General features: G+C 40.3%; 1 long non-coding RNA gene across 1 annotated transcript; it reads left to right on the top strand.

Moving 5' to 3' along the window:
- Positions 1-224: 224 nt before the first annotated feature.
- Positions 225-4,131, top strand: LOC141019312 (uncharacterized). The gene is made up of 7 exons (XR_012180769.1): positions 225-279; positions 2,471-2,673; positions 2,942-3,085; positions 3,280-3,451; positions 3,539-3,649; positions 3,807-3,878; positions 3,982-4,131. It is a non-coding gene; the product is annotated as an uncharacterized lncRNA (long non-coding RNA).
- Positions 4,132-12,072: the final 7,941 nt, after the last annotated feature.

The raw sequence follows: 12,072 nt of genomic DNA, 5'->3' as shown, positions 1-12,072 counted from the left end.
AATTAGTTTCCATTGAATGCCTACATGTTGTAATTCTATATTTTACTGTGGGACAAATACTACATACAGTATATTATTGAGAACAGTGGCCTCTGTTAAAATAATCACCCATTTTACTGAGTGCTTACCTTGTACCAGGTTGCTTGGGGCTGCGTGGTTTCTACGGTATATCCCAGCATGCATCGGGTGAGAGTCGAGTAGTGTACAACTTGGACAGGTCGTCAGTTTATCTCAGCTAAACACACAGACACGGTCATAAACAACGTCTTTCATCTCACTGTAAGTTTGAAATGTATATGATAAAATAGTAGTAAAGTAGTAAAAACGTTTAACACTTGGCCTTATATAGTTTGGGGAGTTTTGATAACGTTAAATGTTTGAATAGACCTGTTTGCTTCATGTCTATTAGCATATATTAGCGTAATGCTAGTTAAAGTAGCCTAATGTTTTGTAGCCTCTGCCGACCCTCTCAACTTTCCTGCTGACCATCTGGAGTGGACGGAGAGTAAAAGTGTTTTTTCTTTCTTGTGTACATGCTGCCATCAAGTCTGAGATTTTGAAGGGGTTGCTTTGCAGAAGTACCACAGTAAATTCATGTATGACAGCAAACACTAAGCAAATTAAATGATCAACTTCAGGAATGAGGCTTCTTATGTCACAGAGGAGTTACTTATCTCTGACTGAAGGCATGTTAGTCAGTGAAATCCCCTGCCGTAGCCCACAGGCCTGATCATGCATGTTTGCATGATAATAGCTGCATGTAAATGTGCACATACACACACATAATCAGAAGCAGTCAGCGTGCCAGTGTGAGGTATGAATTCATCACCTGTGTAAACCAGGATGGTTATTACACCCTCTCATTTATTCAACCAACATATTTTCATTTGGTATTTGACAGGGGACGCAAGTGGATCCACTCTGTGTTCTTCTTAATGTTTTAACTTATCTCTAATAGAAGATTACTAGTTGTTAAACAAGCAGTGATATCTTGAGTGATTATACTTGATCCCTCCAGACTCTGAGGTTTTGGCTCCGGTGAAGGATTGTGGCTGGATCACAGTTACAAGAACTAAAAGATTTGCTTATATCCCCAAAACATGAGAGTTTACTTATCTATGCTGCCGAGGGCTTTTGACATCAGTGTGCCATTTTTAAAGATAAATACCGAATCAATAAATACCTAAGCACTGTTCCACTGAAGTTCAGGGACGACTCACAGTATTGACATGCCATTACAATAGGTCAAAAGAGAGGAAATTAAATAACTTTACACTTAATATGGAAATGCTGGGGGAGTGTGTAATTATGTTAATATTTGAATGCTCTGCTATGTTCACCAGCTAGTCTCTAACTGTGTCTGTCTGCTGTTTGGTGCAGAGCAGGTAGTGTACAGTGTTTTTTTTGTTTTTTTTCATTTTAGATTTGTATTTGCTGAAGAAAGCTGTTATTTCTCTGTGAGCTTGTCTCTACAATGGACACATTTCACATGATTTGATCCATCATTAATATAAAAGTACTGAGTAGTTCAGTTTCACATACTAAATCTGAAACCAACACTGAGTAAATACTTAATACTAGTGGTATTACTTAGCCTAATGAAAGACATGACATTAAAATACGTTTTGATTGTTTATTGACCAAATGTGTGGGGGAACCGGAGGACCCAGGGAAAACCCACCCAAAAGCTCAGGGAGAATGAGCAGCAGCTTTCTCGGCCCTCTTCCTGTCTGCATGAAGACTGGAAGAGGGCAGAAAAAGCTGATGTGAAGCCACAGTGTTAATACACCTCAGTGGTAACGCAGCAGCTGAAGATGTGTTGGAATAGATTCTTCTTCTTCTTCTGCCTCGTCTTCTCCGTCCCGATGTCTCCTGAAAATAAAAGGACGTCAAATACCTCAGCCGTACTGCAAAATACCAAGCAACTGGAATTAGATCTGCCCCGAATGAGCTGCATATTTTTAAGTTTGGGAAAAACCGGAGCACCCGGAGGAAAACCCATGCAGACACGGCTCCCTAATCCCCATCAGCGCAGGCAACACTGCAGCTGAATCTCTTCTGCATCCATGAGAAGATGCGTTGGAAGCAATTCTTCTTCTTCTTCTTCTGCCTCTTCTTCTCTGTCCCAATGTCTCCTGAAAATCAAAGGACGTTAAATACCTCAGCCGTACTGCAAAATACACAACGATTCAGACACAAGTGGAGGTGACTGTTACTTACCACATTTGGTTGAGTCCTTGGTTTGACTTTCAGTCTTGCTCACTGAGGTCTCTGAGATGTCGTTCATCCCAGACTGAAAACTAAACACACAAAAAGTCAGTGTTATTGCTGGTATTGTCATCATATCTGAAAGCTCAACTAGCTCTTGTTAGCGTGTTGATTTGATTTGGAAGTGAGTGAAAGAAAAAGGCAAACGATTCTATTCTTTTTTTTTTTCTCACCTTACTGCGCTCTCCTGATCTTCCTGCAGCAGTGTGTTCTCAGCTGAGGCAGGCCGAACCATGATCACACCTGATGGTAGAATTTTTGGAGATGGAGTGAAGTCGTCTGGTTGGATGTTAATGCCTTCTTCAGTCTTCAGAGGAGTGGAAGGAGGCTCACATTGAAAGTCCTCATTTGAAGAAGTGAATTCTAGACCTCTTGATTTGCTTTCGCGAAAATGAAGACAATGAGGTGGGAAACTTTATTTTGATGTTCACAGTTGTGAAAGATATTGTATAGTCAAAGGTGCAGTAAGTGCCTAGTGCAAAGAAGCAATTCCTTTTACTTAGTTGAATTGAATAATACCTTAATAGGTAAAGCTATCTACAAACATTACTATGTAAAGATATAGTGATTATTTGTACACTTGTACAAATATCTTGTACATCGACTTCACACATGTTAACGTATTAACTAACTGTAAAAAACTAATCATGTCAAACTTGCCATGTGTCTCCAGATTATCCAGTTTATCGATAGTTTTCCAACCAGATTTGGAGAGGCGATCTTGCTTGAGCCACTGGATATAGACCTTCATGTCCACGCTAAGAGGAAAGGTTTTGCTCCAATGCCTCTGAGTGACATCAGATCCATCATCCAACAGGTATGAACAGAGCACCATCAGATGGAAAGCAAAGCACTGAACACTCAATTTTAGGCTTTGGTACACTCTAACTGACCTTGTACTTTCAGATGGCCACAGCACTTGATGCACTGAAGAGGATTGGGGTGATCCATGGTGATCTGAAACTTCAGACAGCGTTAACATCCTGTGTAATGTTTCTCTTTCACATTCAGGTCTCCAGAAATTATTTCGGGGTGTCACTTTTCTGAGGCCATTGATATGTGGTCCCTGGGCTGTGTGATGTACATGCTGATCTGCGGCTACACGCCGTTCAAAGGAAAGATCGACTATGAAATAGAAAGTCATCTACTATAGTCAGACAAAAAACGAGAACTGGCCATTCAGGTACGGGCGGGTAGTTACTTTGCCCTCCTGGGAAAATATTTTGCTTCCTCTTGCATATTTTGATGTAACACTGTGTTTAATCTCCAGCTGCTGAGCATCACTGAACTCCTGGGTCAGCCAGCAGACCATCTTCTTGGCGAGGGTCAAAGGAGAAAGTATTACTTCAACGGGTCTGAGTCCGGCAGCTGGCAGCTCAAGGTACCACAATTAACCTTCTCTGACTTTAACAGACATTATTTAATCTTTTATCAGAATATTGTCTTGTTAACATGATAACATTTGGCAAAATTTAGCAGTTAATCATTCAGATTGATTTAGTTGAACATTAATACAAACACTTTGAACCTTCTTTTAGACACCTGTGGAATTTGGTGGATCAAACCCTCCCAACGTCAACGACTTCCGATGTCTGGATGACATGAAAAAGGTAAGTGTGAAGTAACTTTCATTGTCACTATGATTGATTGTCTTTTCGTGATTGTGAGGAAGACTTGAAGGATGGTTGATTTGACTGTTGTTTCCTCAACTAGATGCGTGTGGAGGAAAATAACGGAGCGGAGGCTGAAGAGAGGGAGCATTGTATTGAGCTCCTGAAGGCAATGCTGAAAACTGATGGAGCTGAGAGGATCACTCCATGTGAAGTCCTCGCTCATCCTTTCATCACTAAAAACTACCTGAAGTAAGTGTGTGTGTGTGTGTGTGTGTGTGTGTGTGTGAGATGTGAGTCCTGTAGGTGGTGCTTTGTTAGTTAGTGATCATTTATAGTTTGATCAGTGTCCTGTCGTGTTTCCGGGACATCAGTGTATCAGTGAGTGTGTGTTTTGGGTGGCTTTGGCTTTTACTCTTTGCAGCTCTCTGTCCACTCCAGATGGTCAGCAGGAAAGTTGAGAGGGTCGGCAGAGACTACAAAACATTAGGCTACTTTAACTATAACTACAAAAGCACACATGCAAACTCATGTGATGGGATGACCTGCAAACAATGAAGAGTAAATTTAGCTTTCTGTTTTTTTTAAGCAGAAATCCATTGCAGCTCTCTCTTTCTTTGTCACTCAGTTGCCTGCCTTTTACTCACTCCACCCAGAGGTTATGGTACTGATTCCTTAAATTACTCCATTAATGTTCTCATTAGTTCTTTGCCTCAGTAGGTGAGAATGGCAGCAAGATTAACTACCTGTGTTGAGGCAACTGATAAAGTAATTGAATGACAACTAAAGCAGGGAAATATTAGAAATGTTGCTATGTTGGCGTTATAAACAGGACAGCACAGAGGATACTCTCCAGAGGAAACAGCAGTGATGGAGTTCAGGAGTCGGAGATTTCAATAATCAATAAGGTTAAACTCTGTCTCCTTAGTAAAGGTGCGCGTCGTCTCTCCTGAGAGGGAAACGCACTTCATGTTTCTGCTACTGGAGTCCATTGCAGGTTATGTTATTAATATGTTCCTCATCAAATATGAATTATTTCACCCACCCACACCTGTCTCCTATTAATCAGAAGGATAGTCTGTATGTCCTGTCAGGTCAGAGGTCAAGTCCGTGCACCACATGACGCACACAGACACACAGCAGCGTTCCTCCTCCTCCAGTTAAAAAGAGCATTTTGCTCATATATGTGACGCAAACAAGTCGGGTTCTGATTAATATAAACAATTGTTTCATGGATGTACTGTAAGTACTGTAAGAATAGGGAAGAAAGTGTTAGATTAAGCAGGAATTTTAGGGTACAGTGTTAATCATTGCCACTGTTATTGTCAATCAGCAGCACCTGTAGATCGTCAGTAGGCGTCAGTATTGCAACACAAGTGAATCTAGAGGGAAGTGTCACGAGAGCACGTCAGATAATGTGAGTCGTTAGACTGCGGCTAGCATGTTCCTTGAAGCAGCTAAAGATAATTGATTAGCCTATTCATTTATTATTTACACCTGCGCTTTTCCTACTCTGACATGTCAAAATGTATTCCGTGAAAAAAAAAAATGTTGAAATGTTTAAATTAATTTCAAGTAAGCTTCACTTAGGTGAGGTAACAGAAAATAAATTGCCACCCCTTTCTGATTGGTTTCGCCCACATCGCTTGCTAAAAATCTTTGTTTATTCTCGCGAGACATCTTGTAGGTGTATCAAATTAGGCTAATTAAAAACAGGTGGTGATCAATAGTCACTGAAAGACATGATGTAGGAACCATCAGGCCAGTAGGGCTGACAGGTTAGACAATTTCATAATATTTCAAAACACACAAAACCCCCAAGATATTGTAATTATGCCTAACTACATACACCTACAAATTGGTCTAGCTAAAATAAGCAACTTTTTTAAAAATCTTTTATCTTCCTTGAGTAATGTATTGCTCTTAAAAAGCTTTTTAAGATTGTTATGACCCTGGGTCATTATTTTGTGTATACTGTGTATACTGATATGTCCCTCCTCCTCCAAAGGTTTGAGCAGTCTCCTCTGTGTGTGTGGGTGTGTGTGATTGATAGCAGGTTGGACCTGCTGATTAGCTAGATCTGGCTGATTGCCGACCCAGGATTGGTCAGAGGCAGGAGAGGAGCCTTTCTGAAGCACCAGCTGACTGCAGTCTTGCCTCTCTCCACCTATTCGCCCACATCCAACTTGGACTGGTGTCTAGCTTGCCTTGCTTGTTTGTTTGTTGTGAGATCCAGTATAAGTCAATCATCTGACTGTTGAAAATGTTGTACATAGAGAACTGTGGTAGCCTTTTATTTAACCCTTTTTCTCCATTTTTTCCTTCTTTAGGAGTTAGGTAAGAATTTGGCTTTTTGTTACTATTTTTGATTTGTGTTAGGAAGGTAGGGAGATAGACTCTTTTGTTTGTTGTGTTGGCTTTTGTCTCCCTCTGAAGCAGAATAAAAATGCTACCTTAGACATAAATGACCTGTGACACTGGCCTTCTTGGGAGTGGGGAGAAGCACTTCATGTCATGCCTCTGGTTCCCCTAGACCAGGGGCGTAACAAGATGAAAATACCGCATAGGTATCTGATTATAAGCAGCTTTTCAGTTGACTTCAGAATTTATGCTATTTAACTTTTCCCACAGCTTTGCTTTAACACAACCTATTAGAGTTGGTTACTAAATTATCCTTTATCCTTTAGTTAACTGTTTCCAATGTTGTTGGCTTGTGACATCTTAAAGGTGCAGTATGTAAGAATTTCATGAGACTGAAAATATGTAATTATAAAGACGGTCTTGTTAGTGACATCTTCTTGTTGAACGGTCACCAAACCCCTAAGTTAAACATTGTAGAGCTGGTCCTGTATATTAGCAGCTCACAGAATTGACCAAATCTCCAGTCACATATCTGCAGTTGCCAAAAAGGACGGATTTATTGTGATTTCCACCTTTTTTTAGTACCTTTTTTCTGTGCTGAGCTGGCGGCCATGTTGGTGTTGACGGTGTGACGTATGTTGAGCGAGACAATGTAGTTCACTGAGTGGTTTCATACAAAATTAGATGGTATTTTACTTTTATTACGACAAACTGTGACTTTCTTGACTTGGAAAATAATCTTTTAGACTAATGTACTACTAATGTTTTAGAGTAATGTACAATGACTGCTCAATATCTTGCATACTCCCTCCCTACATTTGGGTGCTGAGGCTGTAATTTAGCTAGACGCGGAAAAGGCTTTTGACCGTGTTGAATGGGATTACCTTTTCTTTGCTCTAGAGAAGTTCGGTTTCGGTCAAAATTTCATTTCTTGGGTCAGGCTTTTATATGCATCACCCATGGCTTTTGTACTTACTAATTATCAAGTGGCCGACCATTTCTTTCTAGGTAGAGGCACAAGACAGGGGTGTCCTTTAAGTCCCCTCTTGTTTTCGATCGCTATTGAGCCTCTTGCCATAGCTTTGAGACAGGATGATAGGATGGAGGGAATTATTTGGGGAGGTCAGACGCATAAGGTTTCCCTCTATGCAGATGACCTCCTTCTTTTTCTCTCTAGCCCTGATGCCACTCTCCCTCACGTCTTATCTCTGCTCAGTTCTTTCGGGGCCATCTCAGGGTACAAACTTAATTTGCATAAGAGCGAATATGTTCCCATAACACCCTCCCCCCTCGGCAAATTGACATACCATTTAAGATTAGTCAAAAAATAATCGATTAGTTCCCTGTGATTATTGAATAGTAGTTCTGCTTGAAATGCCCATCCCTACTGTTAATGGTGTCCTGACAGTTGTTATAAACATGCATTCAAGGAAAATTCAATAAAAATAATTTTGAAAGAAAGGAAAATAATCTTTTTAATTGACAAACATATGTGTACTTGGCACAATTCCAACGGCATCAAAAAAGTATTTTTCTTCCTCCATGCACTACCATAAAAAGTTTTTTCCGAAACAAGGTCCCATGGGTCAACCAGGAAGGGGTGTGACTTCGCCCCTTTATGTACTGTGTTGCAGAGATGTCTACTTATATTGGCCTGCTAAACAGCCAGCCCTGGCATTTCCGAGAAGCAGTCTGAAGTGACGAGCCTGAAAACTTCTGCCGCTCGATCATATGCAGTGTTAACAACTTCAACACTCCACGTGCTCTGAGCTCCTAGTCCGCTACCAGTCAATAGGTTCCTTAGCTGCATGGCTAACTGAGCTAACTAGCTTATGGCAGCTTCAGGTAGCAGTGGTGAGCAATTACTCTGTTGTTATGCTGCCACCAATTTCTTTGGTGTATTAATTCAACAGGTGGTCAATTCTTGCATATTGCACCTTAAGACAAAGCAACATTACATAATATTGATGGGTTATGATGACTGTTTAAGCCAAAGGGAAATTTACTCCTGTTTAATTTGACTACTTAAGAGTTCAGATAATGGAAAATGATCCTGTAATCCCATGAAATTATGTGAAACAAATTACATTTTGTGCAGCATAAATGTTTTTTCTGCGCTCTTCCTATTAATTGTTTCATGATCCCTTGTGACCCCATGCGTTTCAAAAGGAATACACTTGTTATTATAAATGAATGCACTGAAACAGACTCCTGGAAGTTGGTAGTCCCTGCTCTCATTAGTATGGCGTTAACATAAATCATTTAATTAGCCTGTGTGTCAGTCAGCTAAGTCTATCTATTCTGCTGTTTTACACTGGGTGTTTCTTCCCAGCTGCTTTGACAGAGTTAAAAACTTGCCTCAGAGGCTGATGTGACATGATACTGTGGTTCACGCTGCATCAGCCCTGCAGCCTCTGAGACCGTATCTGATGAGCCAGACAGAGGGATCATGTCAGGAGTGAAATATAATTTCATATAAATTCTGGTGGTTAGAACAGTAGTGAATCACCACCTCAGGAATCTGGTTTGCTTTCTGACTTAACAACACTGAGGTTTAAAATACACTGTAGATCATCAGTTGAGCTTCATGGCTTTCTTGTCAACTCAAAGTGAATAAAAGAGGTTGTAATCGCTGTGGCTTTAAATTTCAAAATACAATACTTAATGTTCCTTTATATTTTCTGTGTACTTTTATGACAAAAGCAGATGTTGCCTCGCTGACCAGGCCAGCAGTTGTTTTTTTTCTGGTTTCCAGAGGCTCATTTTTCTTTGGATAAAGTGTTAGGCCTGGGAAAAACCTCTGAGGAACTGATAAGTTGCAGTTTTTTTATAAAGAGTTTCAGTACAAGACAGTCCAGGTACAAATGTAATCAGTGAATTAAAGCTTAGTGTTTGTAAATAATTTAGAATATTATTTGACTAATGGAAAATTTTAGTAACATTTCTCAGAAGAGATTTGCATCGTCCTGGCTGCATTCTTGGATTTCCTCTCTTTCCTCCTTGCACATTAGCTCCTGTTCAGCCAAGTTGGATAAGGAGCATCATAGCAGCTATCATCATCAGCCAATAAATCTTTCATGGAAGTCTAAACCAGGCTTTGGTCGTGCCGCTCGGTGGCTCCTACAGTCTTGTTCTGAAGCCATGTCAGTGCTGATTTAACTGTATGATGAAAGGATCACTGCCAATTTGGAAAACTAAATTTAGGATCTTTGAGGTCCTCTGAGGATTTTTGCTGTAACACCAACATAAATCAGTGAATGGAGTGTGCCTTTGACACAGTTCAAAGAGTAAACAGTGAAAGATTGAGGGCAAAAGCTGCTGTTTTACTGCTATGGAAAGTGGCAAACCCTGCTTTGACACTAAAGTTTTTGTCATGTCACAGTAGGAAAAGCATGTGTGTAAATAATAAAATCAAAAATGGCTGAATTCCCAAGACAATAAACAGAAAAAATTCTAAAAAGCAATGCCCTGGAAGGAACACCAAAGGAGCCGCCAAAAGCGCTGTTGTTTTAAATGATGCTGATGACTACTGTTAAACTATACTGGATAACTGAGAGGTAAATAAACTTAAGGTTGTACTGGCATTTTAAAAGACGGCTGCTAAGTGCCAATATTGTGGCTGCGTTGAGGCACAGGATTCAACTGTGAGGTAATGGACCAAACACATTGCAGTCTATTTATAACTTGTGTACTGCAATGTAATGTGTTTTATTCTTTTAAGAGGTAGACGCAAATAAAAATGTAAGACACATCTTTTGTTTGTAAGGTAGCTACTTACTGGAGGTCAGCCACCACCACCAACACACTGCAAGAGAGCTAAAAGTTGGGACACTGTGTAAAAGCTAAATAAAAGCAGAAAGCAAATCAAATCAAATCCTTTTCAATGTACAGGGGCTCAGTCATTCCCAGCAAGGATGAGGTGAGGTTCACCACTTTGTGAAACACTGCATAGGCAATTGGTCCAACACTGTTTTTCAATGCATAATTGCAGGAAATTCAGGGGAAATTGCAGGGGCAAGGCTGATAACCCACACAGAATGCATGTGACCTTTGATCCCTCAGGTGGCACTGCAAAAAAATGAAATGATTGTAATAGGGATAATACTGCATGGGCTCATAAACACTTCCAAAAACCACTGACGGTAAACACAGTTTACCGCATAAAAATACAAGTTTAAGACTACTGTACCATGTAAAGCCACATATCAACATCATCCAGAGACCAACTTCTCTGGGCCTGAGCTCATCTGAGATGAATTCAAGCAAAGTGGGAAAGTGTTCTGTTGTCTGATGAGTCTACATTTCAAATGTTTTTGCAAATCATGGACATGTCCTTTTGTTAAAAGCTCAAAGTTTAGAAGTCAGTATCTGTGATGGTGTCAGGGTGTGTTGGTTCCCATGACATGGGTTACTTGCACATCTGTAAAGGCACCATTAATGCTGACAGGTACATACAGGTTTTGGAGCAACCTATGTGAATATGAGAACCCAGACTGTTGAGCAACTGAAGTCGTATATCAAGCGAGAATGGGAAAGAATTTCAACACAGAGGTAAACATGCCAACTTTTATAGAACGTGATCCAGGCATGGAATTCAGAAAGAGTGTATTCTCACATAAACAAAAAAGTTTACCAGTTTGAACAATACATATATTGTCATTGGACTGTATCCAATTAAATATAGGTCAAAAGGATTTGAAAATGATTGCTTTCTGTTTTTTTTCAAGGTTGTATTTTCGACCGCTCAGCTGTAGGAGCAGGTACACGGTGAGAGTACCAGGTGGTGGTGGGAAGACATACTGATTCAGCAGAAATCTTCACCTGCACATTCTGTTGGTAAGTATGATTTTCTCAAAGAGCAAATGCAAACAAATGAGTGGCTTGTCATGTGTAACAGATGCTCATGTGCTGTGGGAGTCCTGGTACCTTAAGTGGTGGCATGTTGTCAGTGTGGTGACCAGTGTCACCATCATCTATCAAAACTCAACAGTAGAGGGAGCCATAACACAAGTCATTTGAAGTTGCAATTAATGTAATGGGGTACTATTATATATCTTCTATTTATAATTGATTGCCTCTTTGTACTCTTTGAACTAGAAAAGCACAATATAAAAACAATACAGTTAAATATTGGTGTTATTTTTGTGGTGTTTTGCACTTTACATGCAGACTTTTTAATTAATGAAAGAATCATTAAGCTGCAGCTTTCACGACCCTCCGAATGTGACTTTATTACAGTTAATCCTTCACTTCTTCAAATACAGTCTCATATAATGCCCTGCTCATGATTGCAGCCTCCTAAAAACAATCTACATCTTTGCATATGCACATATAAATAGCTTGCACCTAATTTTATTTTTATTTTTTTAACCAAGAATGATGGAAAATGTATGTGTTTACTGCTGGAACGGGACAGAGAAAGCTTCCTGATCACACAAACCACAGCCTGGGACTGACAGCTGTTGCCACCACCTGAGATAGCAGGAGAATAATGACGGCGGGGAGGAGAGATAAAGCCACCAGGGGATTTTAATAAAAAAATATATATTCATGATTAGACCACAGGCCGTGAGACAGAACTAAAACGTATCTCTGCTGCAGTTTTAAATGTGAGCTGGTTTGGTTCCTTGCTGCGTGTGTGTGTTTAGTTTCCTGCTGTGACTGGTAACAGTTCAGATACAGTGAAAGTAGGACTGGTCGTGGATGAAATAGGGCATGAATAGAAATAGCCCTGTAGCCTGGGCTCCATCAGTCTCTGGAGGGAGTGCTGTGTCAGTTGCCTCATGTGTGCCGTTAAGCCGATGGCTGTCTATTCTCCATCCAGGTGTGTGTG

This window comes from Pagrus major, chromosome 23 (genome assembly GCF_040436345.1).
Source record: "Pagrus major chromosome 23, Pma_NU_1.0".
In the NCBI taxonomy this organism is placed as follows: domain Eukaryota; kingdom Metazoa; phylum Chordata; class Actinopteri; order Spariformes; family Sparidae; genus Pagrus; species Pagrus major.
Note: the sequence above shows the minus strand (reverse complement) of the source record. Positions and strands in the feature narration are given on the sequence as shown.